General features: G+C 45.6%; 1 protein-coding gene across 22 annotated transcripts in view; it reads right to left on the reverse strand.

Moving 5' to 3' along the window:
* SGMS1 (sphingomyelin synthase 1) overlaps positions 1-2,659 on the reverse strand; it is a 203,360-nt gene extending 200,701 nt beyond the window's left edge. For 21 of the 22 annotated variants that reach the window (XM_073353735.2, XM_073353729.2, XM_073353732.2 and 18 more), the window contains exon 1: positions 2,227-2,659. The gene's annotated coding sequence lies outside the window, so the exon portion shown is untranslated. The remainder of the gene's footprint in view (positions 1-2,226) is intronic. The other variant, XR_013636080.1, reaches the window with a different exon arrangement.
* Between the last annotated feature and the right edge of the window lie 15,793 nt (positions 2,660-18,452).

Genomic DNA, 18,452 nt, shown 5'->3' on the forward strand with positions numbered 1-18,452 from the left:
AGCTCTAAGAGCAATAGAGAAGTAAGTATTGTTTTACAAAAGTCACATCCGAATACAAATTTGAGTGGAGACTATCCCTTTCCACAAAAAAGAAAGTATACACCTGTCATCCTTCACAATGGTCATATAGTTGTTTTCCTTATTTATAAACTGTGCACACCAGAAAGCCCTGTAATTTCAGAACCATACTTCCATTTATAATTTTAAAATCCAATAAGGTAGAATATTTGAGTCAATATTAAAACTTTGGGGGGTGTCTGTGTCTCCATACACTTCTCCTGACAACAGAAACTGGAAACCTGAAGTTTCCAGGCACACTAACCAAGTTCCCTCTAATTTTTGACAGGCCGTGTGCACAAAAAAATTCTTCTGTGCAAATTTTTGACAGGCCGTGTGCACAAAAAATTTATTCTGTGCAAATTATAGTGCTTCTGTGCAAATTTTTGTGCGCACGGTGTTTCGCTGTGTGCAGGGGGGGTTAGGATCTGTATGCACGCGCACAGTTTAGAGGGAACAGTAATACTAACCCATACCTGTGGCCCAGTAACACACCCCTCACTAAGCCCTCACCCACCCCAGCACACTACCACAAAGCACATTAACCATCCCCAGCCTTGTAACACCCCCCACCTCGCCACAAATCAATGGGTCTTGAGCTAGGACTGCTGACTCAGTGGAAGCAACACCAGGGCTCTTCAGTACAGGCCTCTACAGTCACATAAGAAAACAAAAATTAGCCTTTTTTTGTGTATAGAAGATGGGAATTCAGATGAGGTCCTTATAGTTTGACGCCAGTATAGGCCTTAGAAGGGCTACTGTAAACAGATCACCCTTCCTGGGGAGTTCTTGGATGGTTGGGCTACAATCCATGAGTCTTTGAGCTAGGACTGCTGAGTCAGAGGAAGCAACACCAGGATTCTTCAGTCCAGGCCTCCCCTACACAAAAGGGGAGCCTCCCTGGAACTGTGCCTCCAATAACCACCAAGAAACAAAATCAATCTACTTAAGCAGCTGTATGCAAGAGCCAGGGAGGAATCCGTTCATTACTGCTGCCTCCTTCCCTTCTCATAGCTCTGGGCCTTGTGGGGAGCAGAAAGCCTGCAACCATTCACAAAAGAGAATTTCGTACCTATTGCTGAATTCCCAGCTCAGCCTGGAATTTCATCCCACAAAGATCTAGGTTGACTATTCCCATTTCACTGCTCCCGGTTAAAGCAGAGATGTAACCAACAGCTTTGGCCTTAAGAGATGCCATTCTCCATCACTCCCTCCCTCAAGAATTCAGAACTTGTGACTGCAGCTGCTTATCTGCCCCAGGTTGTAACTCAAAAGACATCGCTGGGCCACTGCCATCACTGAAGATAATGTCCATAAAATCCTAAAACTACCTTTTGACTGTAGAAAGGTTAGTGACAAGATCATCCTTTTATATGCCCCCTTGTTGCAATTTGAGGTTCCAGACACTACAGCATTTAAAACCAACAGGGCCACATTCATTACTCTCTCTCTCACCACATACATACATACATACACACACACACACCCCCTCCCAACTCCAGCAGCAACCCTCACCTTGGCACTCTAAACCCCTTCATCCATCACCTGTGTGCCCAGCACACTAACCCTTTCCCTCAGCAGCTGCCTCTCCACTCTGGCTCTATGCCCCAATCCCAACTAGGTCTTCCCTAGTTCACTAACCTCTGCCAGCACCTCTCATCAGCTACCTTCTGATCTGGCACACGAAACCTCCAGCCTCCCAGACACTGCCACATCACAACACTGTAATCCAGACAGCAACCCCATTCCTTCGCGGCACACACGCACTCTGACATGTCCCCACCCTGTCCTGCAACACTGACACCCTCCCCACCCTAACAAACCAGCCTCCCTGGCCCAAAAACCCTCCCAACACCCTAACCTCACCTTCCGTCCTGAACACTAACCCCTCACCCACCCCAAGGCGGTAATCCCCTCGCACCACAACCATCCCTCCACAATCCCGGCTCGCCAACTACCCCCTCCCCAGCTCACTAACCACCAGCCCCCTGACTCAGCTCGCTGCCCAGACCAGCCCCGGCTCGCTGCCACACACACACACACAGGCGCGCGCGCCCCCAACGCTCGCTGTTGCGGGCTCTCGAGGGCGCAGCCGGCTCCCAGGGACGGGGGCTGCCTCCGGGCACGGGGCCCTGGGCAGGATCAGGCCGGGTGGCCCCTGGCACTCACCGGGCTGCGGGCCGGGCCGCCTCCTGCAGCGGAAGCCCAGCGCGGGTGGGCGTCGGGGTGCTGGGGACGGGTCGCCGAGGCTCTGGGCGGCTGCAGGACCCTCCGAGCTGTGGCGCACGGCACGGCCACTGGCGAAGTCCCCTGGGCGGCGGCGGCAGAGGCCCGTAGGTCCCGTTCGGCGAGGGGCGGGGAGGGCTCACCCACGTGATGGGCCCGTGTCGTCCTGCGCAGCTGCCATCATCCGCTGGTCTGGCGGGCTCCGCGCCCCCCCGGGGGGGGGACCCGGCAGCGCCCCGCCCGCGCCAGCGGGACCCCCACGGCCGCTCCTGGAGAGCCGCCCACGCCGCCGGCAGCCAGGCCTCGCACACACGGGAGCCCTGGACGAGGCGGAGACTGGAGAACGAGCGAGCTGGGGAGGGTGCCTGCGCCTTCATGTCTCTGTGAGCCTGAGAGAAATGTGACGTGTGAACACTAGAAGGACGCATATAAAACATATACAAAGTGTTATTTGATAGCATGTATTGCAGTGTAAACGTAACGAGCTGTAACCAAAGATAAACACAGCCCAGGCGCCACCCCCGCCAAGTTCACTCAATACACTGCGAACGCACCTATCAACCACAAGGCGGCCAGACTAGAAGTTATAAAAGATGTAGGCCCGGGGCAGTCAGTGCACAGAACAGCACCAACGCATCACACTCCGCTGCCCCTGTCCTCAAAAAGGCCAGTTTGGCCTGACCCACTAAAAAAATTGCCCAGGCAGAAAACAGGCCATGTGCGAGCGCTGTATCTCACTCCCAAAATTAACAGGGACCTGCAAAAACCGTTGAAAAGCTGCTGCAAAAAATCAAAAAGAGGAATCAAACAGGGACAATGGAAGGAAAAATGAAAGGCCATAGCTGAGGCTAAACAAAAGAGGTGCCGCCTACACTCCTCAGGTGATGTGGCTCACAAAGTGATCGCTAAATAGCGCCAAGAAGCAAGACTCACCACTGCTCAAGTTACCCAAGTGCTTAGGGAGATGAGACTTGCAAACCATCCTCCAGGCCAGGGACATGGAATCACTCAGGGACAAATGTATCCTCCAGGAAGTGTCAGGGAGATCAGATTGGGGAGCATAATGCTGCATCTTGACTCAGAAACCATAGAGCTGCTTCTTGTTCTTAAGTAGGACCCTACCAACCTCATGGTCCATTTTGGTCAATTTCACAGCCAGGGGGTTTTAAATTAGTCAATTTCACCTTTTTAGATGTTTACATCTGAAATTTCACAGTAGAGTTGTAACCATGAGTGGGGGGGGTTGCAAGGCTATTGTAGTGGGGTCATGGGATTGCCGCCCTTACTTCTGCCCTGCTGCTCACAGAGGTTCCACCTTCCGAGCTGTCCAGCTGGCTCTCTAAAGCCAGTGCAACAGCCAGCAGAAGTGAGGATCACATGATATGGGGGGGGTTACCATATGTCTGGTTTTCCCAGCAGCTTTGGAGACTGATAGCTGGAGTCGCAGCCTTTCCACTCAGGGGTGTGTATGTGTCAGCTCAAGCCACAGCATCTCTGTGTGGGGTTTGTTTGTGTGTGTGTGTGTGGCTGTGTGTGACAGGTTGAACTGTAGCCTCTCCATGTGGGGAAATGACAACTTGAGCTCTGCAGCCCAGGGAGGTTCCCGGAGGTGGGTCTGATCTGCCCTGGGAGCGGCCCCTGTAGGGGAAGAGGAAGTCTTGTCCCTCCACATCCCCTGCTCGGACTAGCAGCTGGAGTCTTGCACAGGGAAGGAGCCCTCACCTGGGCACCAGATTTCACAGGGGAGATCAGATTTCATGTTGCGAGAGGCATTTTTCATGGCCGTGAATTTGGAAGGGCCCTATTCATAAGTGGAAAAGAAGCATCTGTCAGACACTTTCAGGACAAGAGCCTGCCCAGCTGTAACCAAATCCTGGTCACAGAAGGAAAAATAGCTTGTGAAGGGAATGCAGGAGTGCCCTCTGCAAAAAATCTCTGCAGACACTGAGCAGATTATTGAGATTGTAAATCAGAGAGGCTTTTACCCAAAAAACACACAGATCAGACGCCAATCTAAATAGTGATGGCTGCTGCCAACTCCAACTAAACCAACCAGGAGCAATCAAGCAGGTCAACCCAGCCTGGGTAAAAGCAGAAGAAGGTTCCTGGAGGAGATAGCCTTGGAGGGGAAAAGAGGGTTAAAAAATGTGTATTGTCCAAGAGCCATGGACTGTAAAATGCCTGAGCACTTTGCAGGAGTCACCAGGAGTTGAAAAGGCCATTGTAGAATGTAGGTAAATCGAGGCTAAGTAACCATGTCCAGCAGAACAAATGAGAGTCAAAGCCCATCTCCCCAGCATGACAGAGGGAAAAGAAAGCCACTGAACAGACCAAATGCAAAATGTTGACAACCTACTGACCAGGTCAATGACCCCATCTCTCTCATCTACCAGCAAGAACAGCAAATCAGAGTGAAACCAGGTGTAACCGTTCCAAAAAATGGTTGATGTGCTTCTGAATCCAGTCCAGGAGTTCTGATAGAGGGTCCAGATACAGCAGTAGGTGCTACAACATTGAGGTCATGAAGTTGTTGGCAACCAAAGCCTATCCCCAAAAAGGAAGTCCAGTAAGGAGTCAGCACCATTTCTGCAAGAGGCCTTGTACCCGCCACAGCTGTCTCCCATATCTATATTGTTCAGATCAGAAATAAAAAAAACACTTTCATCCCAGAGGTGCCCCCATTATTGGAATTATGAGGGCAGCAATTGGGAACCACTACCTATTGCCAAGATCCCAATAAGATCAAATTGTTCTTTGCCCAATTGATTCGAGCAAAGGAAGCCTGTTCGTATACTTGCAGACAGGTGCAAAGTGCCTGCACATAACCTTCAGACATGATAAAATCTGAGATGTCATCAATATAGGCTGACAGACAAACCAGGAAAGCATCCGGCTCCCTGGGCAAAGGCAGGCCAGTCAGTGGGCTTCTTATGAGGTGCAAGAATGGCTCCAGCTCAGGGCAGATAACATCTCAGACAGAAGGAACCCCTGAAGAGCGCGTCTATGTACTGGTAAGCAGCAGCGAAGACCCCCCATTAATCTTTAGGTTTCAGAGTAGCAGCCGTGTTAGTCTGTATCCGCAAACAGAAAAGGAGTACTTGTGGCACCTTAGAGACTATCAAATGTATTTGAGCATAAGCTTTCATGAGCTACAGCTCACTTCATCGGATGCATACTGTGGAAAATACAGTGGGGAGATTTATATACATAGAGAACATGAAACAATGGGTGTTACCATACACACTGTAAGGAGAGTGATCACATAAGGTGAGCTATTACCAGCAGAAGAGCGGGGGCGGGGGGGGGGGAACCTTTTGTAGTGATAATCAAGGTGGGCCATTTCCAGCAGTTGACAAGAACGTGTGAGGAACAGTGGGGGGTGGGAGGGGGAAATAAACATGGAGAAATAGTTTTACTTTGTATAATGACCCATCCACCCCCAGTCTCTATTCAAGCCTAAGTTAATTGTATCCAGTTTGCAAATTAAGTCCAATTCCAAATCTTTAAAACACTAAAACATTACAATAAAAAAAAATGAAGTAATTGGCCCAATCCAAAATGTTTCCAATGTTTTAAAAAGATAGACACGGTCAAGTCTATCAAAAGCTCTCTCCTGGTCCACTGCAATAAATCCCACATCCAGATTTAAAAGTTTGTGAAAGTAAAAATATAGAATCACAGAAATGTAGGGCTGGAAGAGGCCTCAAGAAGTCATCAAGTCCAGCCCCCTGTCTTGAGGCAGGAACAAGTAAATCTAAACCATCTCTGACAGGTCAAACCTGTTCTTAACCTCCAATTATGGGGATTCCACAACCTTCCTTGTTAGCCTGTCCCAGAGCTTAACTACCCTTACAGTTAGAAAGTTTTTCCTAATCGCTAACCTAAATCTCCCTTGCTGTAGTTTAAGCCCATTACTTTTTGTCTCACCTTCAGTGGAGATGGAGAACAAATAATCATTGTCCATGTTTTAACAGCTCTTACTTAGCATATGTGAAGCCTATTATCTTCTTTTCTCAAGACTAAATATGCCCATTTTTTTTAACCTTTTCTCAAAGGGGCCATGTTTTCTAAACCTTTTATCATTTTTGTTGCTGTCCTCTGGACTCTGTCCAATTTGTCCACATCTTTCCTAAAGTGTGGTATTCAAAATTGGACACAGTACATCAGGAATTAAAAACAAGTGATCAAAAATACAGAGGTTAGGGACAAAATATGTTTGAACAAGGTGTATCAAACAGTCCAGATAGTTTTACAGATGATTTTCAAAGGCTGTGATTAGGCTCTTATAATCAGAATAGTGAAAGAGAAATAGGTCTCCAGTTCAGTAAGTCACAAAGGACCCCTTGGGCTGCAGGGTGATTACTGCCCTGCAGCAGATCAGGGGTGTGATGCCTCCCCCCCCCAGGCTGCCACCTGGAACTGAGCCCTCTGTGTCACCAATCTGGGTTCCCTCTTGCACTATGATGCTGTGACAAGCTGCAAAGTCCTCCAGGCTTGCACTCACACCAACAGCCAAAAGCAGGGACCACCCCATCTGTGTTCATGAATGCTCTGGCCAGCCACTCATGAACCCATAATAGAGAGGCGGCAGCCAAAATATGCCCCCAGCTCCCCAGCCTAGGACCCCAGAGCTGTACCATCCTGCCCTGGTCAAAAACCTGACCAGTATGAATTTATTACGCAGTCCACCACTTCTACAAAGGAAAGTGGACGTGCACCAACTCTTGTTCCTGAGCTGAGATTTTTTCCCTTTGTACTTCAAACAATACACAGTGTTTTAGGTAAAATATAAAAAAGGTTTATTATCTACAGAAAGATAGATTTTAAAATATCATAAGTGAGAGCAAACAAATCAAAGCAGATTACTTAGCCAATTAACAAAAATGCAAACTAAGCCTAAAATACTAGATAGATAGGGTCTGAATTAGCAATATCCCACCCTGGCTGATGATACAAGCAGTCCACCGAGTTTCCGTACACAGGCTAGAAATTCCTTTAGCCTGGGACCAGCACTTCCCCCAGTTCAGTCTTTGTTCCTCGGGTGTTTTTAGTTGTCCTCTAGTGTGGGGAGTGAGGTCCAGTTATGATGTCACTTCCCCCTTTTATATCTTCTTCCAACTTGCCGGAAAGCTCTTTTGCTGTGACCTGTGTCAAACAGTTCTCATTGTGCAGTGCTATCTTGAAGAAGTTTCTATTGTACACAGTTCCTGGGGTAAACCTTGTGCTTCTGTGTATTTCTTCAATAAGCCATTAACATTGTTTGGCCTTTTTACTGAAAGGCTGCTTGTGGGTGTTCTTAACCTCACAACATGTTTCAGGAGTATATACATAGCCACACTTCATAACTTTACATACTATAGCACATACAATCCAACGAGATATTAATGTCTAGCAAATCAAGACTTTTAGAATGATACTTCACAAAGCATACTTTGTACAAAACGTATCATAATTATATGACAGTGGTGAATAAGGGGGTGCTAGGATGTCACAAGAAGCAGCTCCTTCTCTTGAACGCATTCCATCAGGAAGAAAATCTGAACCAATAAGATGCCAGAAATGTTCAAAAATTCAGAGGACAGCCTGTCAATACCTGACGTCTTGCCTGTACAGAACTGCTGGACCATAACAGAGAGTTTCTGTAATGATAGAGAAGCATCCAGACACTACTGTTTCCCACCAGTCAGACAGGGTTAACCTTGGTACGGCTTCTCTATCACTAGCACATCGTAGCTTCAGGCAAGTACAGCACACTGTAAAAGGAAACAGTTGCTTTCTGGATCTCTGCATAGTCAGCCATCACATAACTATCAGGCTGCCAGAGACAATGTGTCTGCTGGCAGTCCACAGTCTTTCTCTCCAAATCAAAATACAAAACATGTGGCAGCACTGATATTATACAGATGTGTGAAACAGGCCCAAACCAGGGCTCCCTGCTCCTTCTCCTCCAGCAAGCACCTCAGAAGCTGGCACCTTCTCAGTAAGAGTCTGGTGGATCTGCACCAGGTTCCCCACATATACTTCCATGATGTCACATTCCAAGGCACTCATAGCATGATGAAAGGATTGAATAGCAGCCTGGACGTACTCATGGCAGAATAGCTGGATTTCGACCTTCTCAGCATCCTAGCAGTTGTCTCCGGGACTCAAACAAAGGGCTTCTGCTACTGCCAAAGCTCCCAGAACACAGCAAACACCTGGGTAAAATTCAGGTCCTACAACAGTTTGGCATTAGAACGCCAGGAGGAAGCACAAGCCGGAAGAGGGAAAGACTCACTAACAGAAACACAATGATGTTCAGACAAGTGAGTGGAAGACTGAACAGACATATTCATAGTTGAGTTCATGCTACAAAAGTGATCCAGTATAGTCCCTGAGACACAGTTGGGAGTAGCCCTCAGCCAGGAGTACTGCCTAACTACAGGGTGAGAGCACCTCCAGACATCCATTAACCCAAAAGGCTGAAGGACACAGTGCAGTCAAGCAAGGCCTGAGCAAGCATCTGCAGAAAGGAGACAAGGTTGGTGGAGGATGTATTATTTTATTGGTCATAAATAGAGATGTCCACAGCAGAAATAGCACTCCCAATTAGCTCATGGCATATGCTGAATGAGCACCTGTATAGGGTCTTGTGCTTTTTGCGGTCCCAGAATCGTGCACAAACTAACACAGGTGAATGAAACAGCTTGCCAGGAAAAAAAAGGATCATTTGGTCAAGGAGTACATTCTTGGAAAGTGGGCTGAACAGATTGCCACGTGAAGGGGTTCTATGCTGATTCCCATCATGAAGGTAGCTAGGTGCTAAGATGACAGTCATTCAGAGGTGTAAGGGAAGCCGGATACTGCAGGAATGAGGTGGAGCTAGGAGACAGACAAGTGACAAGAGGGGAAGCTTGCCAGAGACCAGCTGTCTAGAATGAGCATAGTGGTGAACTGGCGACCTAAAGGAAAGGCTGGAAATCTGGCTACTAGTTGATTAGGGAAAGTTTAATGGATTATAAAGCCAGAAGGGGCCAATTGTGATCTTCTAGTTTGACCTGTATAACACAGTCTGTAGGATTTCCCTGAATTAATTCCTGTTCAAACCTTTGCATGACTTTTAGAAAAAAATGCAATCTTGATTTAAAAATTTTCAGTGATGGATAATCCACCACAACCCTTAGTAAATTGTTCTAATTTCAAAAACGTATGCCTTATTTCTAATCTGCATTTGTCTAGCTCCAACTTTCAGCCATTGGATCTTGTTATATCCTTGTCTGTTAGGCTGAAGAGACCATTATCAAATTTTTGTTTCCCATATAGCTATTTATAGACTGTGATCAAATCATCTTAATCTTCTCTTTGTTTATGTAAACAAATTGAGCTCCTTGACTCTATCAGTATAACACGTTTTCCAATCTGCTAATGATTCTTGGAGCTCTTTTCTGAATCCTCTCCAACTTAACAACATCCTTCTTAAATTGTGACACCAGAACTGGACACAGTATTCCGGTAGTTGTCACACCAGTGCCAAATACAAAGGTAATATACATACAAAAAATCACATCAGCCCTTTTGCCAAAGCTTCACTCTAGGTGGTCATGTTTAGCTAATTATCCACCATGGCCCCAAATTCTTTTCAGAGTAATTTCTTCCTGTAAACATGGTCTACATTCTTTGTTTCTAGATATAAGACATTACTTTTGGCCATATTAAAATGAATATTGTCTGCTTTCAGCCAGTTTCCCAAGCAATCCATATCACACTCTATGAGTTACCCTTCGTCATTATTATTTACCACTCCCCCAATTTTTGTATTATCTGCAAACTTTATCAGTAATGATTTTATGTTTTGTTCCAGGTCATTGATAAAAATATTAAATAGTATAAAACCAAGAACCTGCCTGAGCGTAGTTCCCCACTCAAAATTAATTTTGACACCTGTCATGTGGCCAGTATTTAATCCATTTAATGTGTACCATGTTGATTTTGTATTGATCTAGTTTCTTAATCAAAAGTTCATGTGGTATCAAGTCAAATATTTTACAAAAGTCTGAGTATATTACATCAACACTGTTACCTTTATCAACCAAATTTATAATCTGGCCAAAAAAAAGAGAAAAGAACATTAGTCTGATAGGTTTATGGAAAATAAATACTATGTTGATTAGCATTAATTATATTACCATCTTTGAAATCTTTTATTAATTGAGTCCTGTATTAGCCATTCCAACATTACCTTTCTTCTAGTCTTCTGGAACTAATAAACACTAATGGGACAGAGAACTCATTGGCCTGGTCTTTTAAAACTCTTGGATATCAGTTATCAGGAGCTGCTGATTTTAAAATGTCTAACTTTAGTACCTGCTGTATAATATTCCCCTGAGTTACATTTGGAATTAAAAATATTTCATCATCACATGATAGGACTACATCATCTGGCTTTTTCCCAAGTACAGAACAGAAATATTTATAGAACACTTCTACCTTTTCTTCGTTAATATTTATATTTCTTCCATTTACATCTACAAATGGACCAATATCATAGTTAGGATTTCTTTTGTTCCTAATATAGTTTAAACTTTCCTTCTTATTGTTTTTAACTCTGCTGGCCACAGATTTTTCCTTCTGTCCTTTTGCTTTCCTCATCAATTTTCTATAATTCCTAGCTTCTGATTTATATTTTTTGCTATCAACTTCTCCTTTCTTTCATATATACACACACACACACACACACACACACACACACGCACACACACATACAGAGAGAAGGGGGAGGAAGAGAGAGATTTTATATATATATATATTGATTTTTGATAGCTGCCTTCACTTCCCCTCTAAGTAAGGATGGTTTTTTAACCAGTGTGGCTTTTGGGGCCATTTAGTAAAAAAAATTTAAGCAATTACCACTCATATTTTCCCTAAATTCTGTCTCCCAATGGATTTGGCTCATAATTGTTTTCAACTTTGTGAAATTGGACCCTTTTAAAGCACCAAGTGTATATATATTACTGTTTTAGACTTTAGGCTGGCCTAAATAGATGGAGTCCATCAAGCAGACATCTGCAACAAGTGCCTATGCGTCCCCAACATGACTCAGCCAAGTGCCAAAGCCTATTGGAACCTCCAGCATAAAGTTGTCCTACTCACCTAATCCTACCAGATGAAGAATCCTTCCTGAAGCCTCTGACCTGACTTTTCTTCCTCTCCCTCCACACATGTGAAGTGGGAGCTCTTATATAATTTCTAAGGGAGAAAGCAAATGTGAAGGCAGTTGGCTCGTATGCTTGTATGATTGTACAACAGTCGCTGCACATTGGCAGGCATATGAAAGTTGGTCTGTCCTGATATCATTTGTACAATATCTGGAGCTTTGGCCATAGAAAAGTTTCTCATTTTTGGCCAATATAAGTGTCACTATACATCTATTCAAACATTTTTTCAATATCCTATTTGAACGTCCAAAGCACAGATTCTTATACTTTAAAGGGTAGCTCCGTCCAACCTCGTTTTAGTTACCAGGGCTATCAAATAATTTTGTAGCTTCAAATGGTGAAACAGTCTTGAGGAATGATTTTTCCTAAGTACCTTTAAATGCAGTCTGGTCCTTTTGGTTGTTTTCCAAATTGACTGAATTATGGTCTGATTTTATTGAGGCTTGGCACAATTAGTTTGCAAAAGAAAATGTGATAGTTGCAGGGAATGGTTTCCATGGCATCTGTCAGAGAAATCACTAGATCATTTTCTAGGCTGGTTGCCATGTCTCCTGTTGGTGGTGCAAAGATGAATTCTGGAAATTTTCTGTTAGATTTTAGCTCTCATTCACTCTACCTTTCCCCGTTGGTTCTGGAGTTTTCCACATGACATCATGATAGAAGGAAACTTAATTTCCAATACTGCATTAGCACTTGTCACACTGATCCATTCCTCTTTATGTCTTTTTCCCAAGGTTTTCTTAAAGACATAGGCTGTTTTACATGGACCCATTTGGGAGGGTAATCCAAGAGCTAGTATAATCTCATTTATAATTTAGGCCCTGATTCATTAAGGTACTTAAGCATGTGCCTAAATTTAAATATGCAAGTAGCTTTATTTACATCAATGGGACTTAAAGTTATATCAATACAACTCTATTTACATCAATGTGCTTAAAATTAGGCACATACTTAATTATCTTGTTAAATCGGGGTCCTGTTCCCTACTAGCAGAACTTCAAAACTGGATGAATCATATCCATAACTGGGTGCTGTATTCTCATCTATCATAGAATCATAGAAAATTAGAGCTGGAAGAGACCTCAGGAGGTCATCTAGTCCAACCCCCTACTCAAAGCAGGATCAGCCCCAACTAAATCATCCCAGCCAGGGCTTTGTCAAGCCAGGCCTTAAAAACTTCTAAGGATGGAGATTTTACCACCTCCCTAGGTAACCCATTCCAGTGCTTCACCACTCTCCTTGTGAAATAGTGTTTCCTAATATCCAGTCTAGACCTCCCCATGGCAACTTGAGACCATTGCTCCTTGCTCTGTTATCTGCCACCACTGAGAACAGCCTAGCTCCATCCTCTTTGCAATCCCCCTTCAAGTAATTGAAGGCTTCTATCAAATCCTCACTCACTCTTTTCTTCTGCAGACTAAATAAGACCAGTTCCCTCAGCCTCTCCTCTTAAATCATGTGCCCCAGCCCCCTAATCGTTTTCATTGCCCTCCGCTGGACTTTCTCTAATTTGTCCACATCCTTTCTATAGTGGGGGGCCCAAAACTGGGTGCAGTACTCCAGATGTGGCCTCACCAGTGCCGAACATAGTGCCCCTACTAAAGTAGACCAATATGCCATAGCCTTCTTGGCAACAAGGGCACACTGTTGACTCATATCCAGCTTCTCATCCACTGTAATCCCCAGATTCTTTTCTGCAGAACTGCTGCTTAGCCTATAGGTAGTCCCCAGCCTATAGCAGTGCATGGGATTCTTCCATCCTAAGTGCAGGACTCTTGTTAAACCTTGTTAAACCTCATCAGATTTCTTTTGGCGCAATCCTCCAATTTGTCTAGGTCATTCTGGACCTGATCGCGACCCTCCAACGTATCTACCTCTCCCCCCAGCTTAGTGTCGTCCGCAAACTTGCTGAGGGTGCAATCCATCCCCTCATCCAGATCATTAATGAAGATGTTGAATAAATCTCTGCAAAAAGCAAGGTTTATTATTGCTTCCTCAGTACATATTCTTCATCTTGAATATGGATGAAACAAGTGGTTGGGTGGATTCCAAAGATAAAAGACTTCTCCTTCTCAGTTGTTTCCCAGTCTCTCTGATAGAACCCTAATTCAAGCTGGCCACTCACATATTCACTACTCTGTCACACATCACAGGTAGCACTGGTTGAACTGCACCAGTGCTTGAGCAACAATGGGGCATTTTTCAGAAAAGTCTCAGTGGTGAAAATCTTTGGGGAAAGACTTGTTGAGAATATTGATGGCTCCTGTATTGTGACCAGTGGAATATATTTCAAACCTTTATAATTAATGTGGGGGTATATCCTTTTATTTCATTTGTTCATGCCACAGTTATAGCATTAACATTGATGCACTGTTAACTGAAGTGTCAGCATTTGGGACAAGAGGTACCATACTGTTTTACAGCTTCTTGTGACCTCTTGTCCCAAATAGCGAAACTCCTACTAACACTGTGACGGTGCTGCTGCAATAACAGTGGCATAACCTCCATGAAAAAGAAAGTCCTCAAAAATAATAATTTAACAAAATCCTAATAATTATTCCCCTCTCAAGAGTATTGTTTGCAGTGAGCGATGCTGTTTGGGATTGGCCATTGCTGATGGAAAAGCTAACAGGTTACAGACAAAATATTAATCTTGAGGATAGACAGCCTGGCTTTCCTAGGTGCCTTAGCTAGTCAACATGGACAGTTAGAGTGCTATCAGAAATGTTAGGAAACAACTAGTGTGGGAAGACCCCTCGCTTTAACTCCTGCTAAACCACTTCCTTGGATTACAATGAAGAACATGTTATCATGCACCCTCACCTCCAGGGAACCCCCCTCACGCAGGGGCAGCAGGTTTGTATAATTTTTGGTGGTGCCCAGAATGGGTCCAAGTTCCCCCCCACCCTTGTAAGCCGATATATATTTTTTTAAATAAAGTAAAAATGAACTGGAAATAGTAAGCATTTAACAGTTTCCCTATATTACACAATATCACTATCGTAAGAAAAAATTATTTAACTAAGAATATCAACTTTATTAATACTCTTGGATCAATAACCTTCAAAAGCAAATACTTTCTAAAATTAAAACAAAGTGTAACCCCTTCTATTGCGATGTTCTTCAGGAGACGGCAAACACTTTTTTGTTGTTGTTTGGTGGGGGATGGGGCTGCCCCTGGCCCAGCCTGGGGCAGGAGTGCTGACTGCGGGCGGGGTGGGAGGCAGGGTGTCACGACACTCACCCAAGCCCCAGCTGCTCAGGTCCAGGAAGCCCCCTCACCTCCCCTGTGGTGGGTGCCAGGGAGTGGCTGCCATCATGTACGCCTCCTCTCCTGCTGCTGCACCTCACCGTAGCCTCACTGGGGATGGGGGATGGAGCTGCCCCTTGCCAAGCATGGGGCAGGAGTGGTCACTGCGGGTGGGGGGGCAGGGTGTCATGAGTCCGACCTTCACCCAAACCCCAGCTGCTCAGGTCCAGGCTCCAGGAAGCCCCGTCAGAGTTGTCTGTCTCCTGGTGGGTGCCGGGGTGTGAGGGCTGCCATTACGTGTGTGCCTCCTCCCTCTGCAGGCGCAGTGGCTGCCTCAGCCTGCCGCTGGCACCGCTCCCTTTGTTGTAGCCAGCAGCAGCCAGTGAGGGAGCGCAGCACAGAGCAGCAGGGCAGCCACCCACTGCCCAAGGCGCAGACATGGGGGATGCACATGGGACCAGCAGGTGGGGCCAGGGGACACTTCAGGGGAGGCACATGGGGGCAGCAGGCGGGGCCGGGGAAGAGACCCGTCCCTGAACATTGGAGGAGTCAGAACCCTGGGCCCTGAATATTGCTGGAGCACAGACACCACAGGCCCATATAACTCGTCGCCCCTGCCCTCACATCTGGTCATGGTGTTGCAGAGGTCCTCATCTCTAACACTCCTGTGTGGCCACTTTAAAGTTCAATCCCCTTCCACGGTAACAAAAAGGTCCAACTGTAAGTCCAAATAAATCTCTAAATAAGTAATTTATTTTGTCAATCTCAGGCCATTCTAAAGTCCTCCTAGATTGCTTCTTCCCCAGCAGGATTCCCAACACTGCCTCCCTTCCCCAGAGACACCAGCAGCTCACCTCAGGGATCTTCCTGCCACTTACAAACCATCTCAGGCTTTCCTCCCAACCTGCTTCCTTTGGGTACATCTGCACAGGGATAAAGACCTGCAGCACAGCCGTGGCTGGCCCCGGGGCAGCTGGCTTGGGAATAGAGGGGCTAAAAATCGCTGTGTACACATTCAGGCTTACGATGGAATCTGGGCTCACATTGAAGAGGTGGGAGGAAGATGTGTCACAAATAGAGGATTAATATTTCAGGCAGGAAAGCAGCAACAGGAGCAGACAAACTTTTAAGAAACTATCATCTTGTTTTCCTGCAAATCTGTCCCAAATAAAAAATGGCAGAAAACACAAACTATAAAAATACAGGGCAATTTGTCTCTAAATAGACTGTTTTGCATAAGTTAGCAGTTGCTCTTTAGGTTGGGCCTTAAGGTTCTTCATTAAATGCAGTATTTGTGTTGTTACAGGTGTCTTTTTCAAAATATATTTACAAAATTTGCCCAAAAGTTGATGACATGTAAGCAGTATTGTGGGATAGAAAGTGGTCATTTTCAATTATCTTGGACACCAAAGTAATTTTACCCCAAAAATTACTAGTCTAGAAAAACAAGAAGTGGTAGGCCACCTCTTAATTATTTATCTTACTGACAATTGAGGAATGTGTGACTCCCACTGTTTTAGTCACAGAAGTTCTTTTACATACCTTAAGGGACATCATGACTAAAACTAAGCAAAATAATCAGTTAAAAAACAGGGCTATTTTATTATTAAAGAAAAGAAAACATTAAACAAACCAATACAAATGACAAAACACAAATGATAAACCAGTTACTTCAGTTACAATCTCTTCTCTGTGCCTTTCTGTGGGGAGCTCTTAGAGACACGTTTAAGAGTAGACGCACCCTTGGTGGGGGACATTCCTCTTTGTAAATTGAGACCAAGGTCTTAATTTTCCAAAATTATTGAGAGAGAGTTCAATCTTAGTATATCAAAAGAAAATAGACTGTTTATAAATGAACAAAAGAAGTTTAAGGATAGGTAGAGCCTACTGGTTATTATTAATAACCAGACAGTTTGTAGAAGAGAAAGCTAAGTAATTTTACTAAATCCTATGAAATCAAAGAAGATATTTAACCAGGCACTTAGAAGAATCCATTTAAGGAGCTGTTTTGAGACAGACCCATTAATAACTAGTAAGAACCTTAAATCCAGTTGAATCCCACTATTTTCTCTGGTTAGTTCTTGTCTCCTATCCAGGAATACATGGTCTATTGGCTTGGTGATTAACAGGAGAAACTGTTAATATTTTAAGTTATAACAGCATGTCCATATACTGTACCACTAAAATCATTAGAATAGTTTAAAAAAAAATCTAATCCCTTGGTAGTGTCTTAGGGCTTGGCTACACTTGCGAGTTAGAGCGCATTAAAGGAGCCTCGGGCTCACTAGCTCACTACCCGTCCACACTGGCAAGCCGCGTAGAGCGCTCTGACTCCGCGGCTAGAGCGCTCCTGGTACTCCACCTCGGCGGGTGGAATAACGTTTGGTGCTCCCCTGTTGGAGTAACGCAGCACCAGTTGGGACGCCCTGGTCTGTTAGTGCACTCTGATCGGCCTCCAGAAGTGTCCCACAATGCATGTTCTAGCCACTCTGGTCATCACTTTGAACTCTACTGCCCTGCCCTCAGGTGACCAACCATCAGACCCGCCCTTTAAATTCTCTGGGAATTTTGAAAATCCCCTCCCTGTTTGCTCAGCCAGGCGTGGAGTTCTCTCAGCGAACCTTTCCAGGTGACCATGCCTCCACGCTCCGGGCGATCCCCAGTATGGAGCAATGGCAAGGTGCTGGACCTCATCAGTTTTGGGGGGAGGAAGCTGTCCAGTCCCCGCTGTGCTCCAGCCGTAGGAATTACGATACCTTCGGGCAGATTTAAGGGACATGATGGAAAGGGACCATGACCGGGACACACTGCAGTGCAGGGTTAAAGTGAAGGAGCTGCAGAATGCCTACCGCAAAGCCCACAAGGCAAACAGCTGCTCCGGTGCTGCCCTTGCGACCTACCGTTTCTACAAAGAGCTGGACACGATACTTGGGGGCGATCCCACCTCCACTCCAAGCACCACCAGGGACACCTCAGAGGCCAGTTCAACAAGGCAGGAGGAGGAGGAGCAGCCGCAAAGCGGGAGCGAGGGAGCTCAGGCGGAGGAAGACACCCAGGAATCTCTAGATACATGCATCCAGGAGCTGTTCTCAAGCCAGGAGGAAGGTAGCCAGTCGCGGCGGCCAGTGGTAGGGGAAGGACAAACACCAGAGGAGGTTCCCGGTAAGCAGCTTTTATTTTGGGAAGGACGTTATTCGGTGCGGGCTCTTGGGGTGAGGAGGGTTAGGGCTGCATGCACACCTAGATGTGGAATAGGGCGTTGATGTGTTCTCTCAAATCACGGTAATCGGACTCAGTGATCTCTTCAAAGGTCTCAGCCAGAACTTGGGCAATGCGCTTGCGCAGGTTTCTTGGGAGAGCCACTGTGGTCCTTGTCCCTGTAAGGCTAACTTGTTCGCGCCACTGTCCCGTGAGGGGTCGGGGGGACCATTGCTGCACAAAGGTAAGCTGCATATGGGCCATGGAGGAAGCTGCATTGCAGTAGAAGACCCTCCCTTGCTTCCCAGGTCACCCTCAGCAGCAAGATATCTTCCAGGATGAACTCCTGTGGAAAATGTGGGGACAGTGTTCAGTATAGGGGCCCCCTGCCACTGTTGGTTCTCCCCAAGGCACAGAAACCCAGAGGACAGTACAGCTGTGAATCAATCAGTCACGCTTGAGCCTGTGCTTACTCCCCATTTTGAGCCTGTGCTTACTCCCGTGGGTTATACGCGCTCGCTTTGGGA

The sequence above is a fragment of the Lepidochelys kempii genome, chromosome 7, assembly GCF_965140285.1.
Source record: "Lepidochelys kempii isolate rLepKem1 chromosome 7, rLepKem1.hap1, whole genome shotgun sequence".
NCBI lineage: Eukaryota > Metazoa > Chordata > Testudines > Cheloniidae > Lepidochelys > Lepidochelys kempii.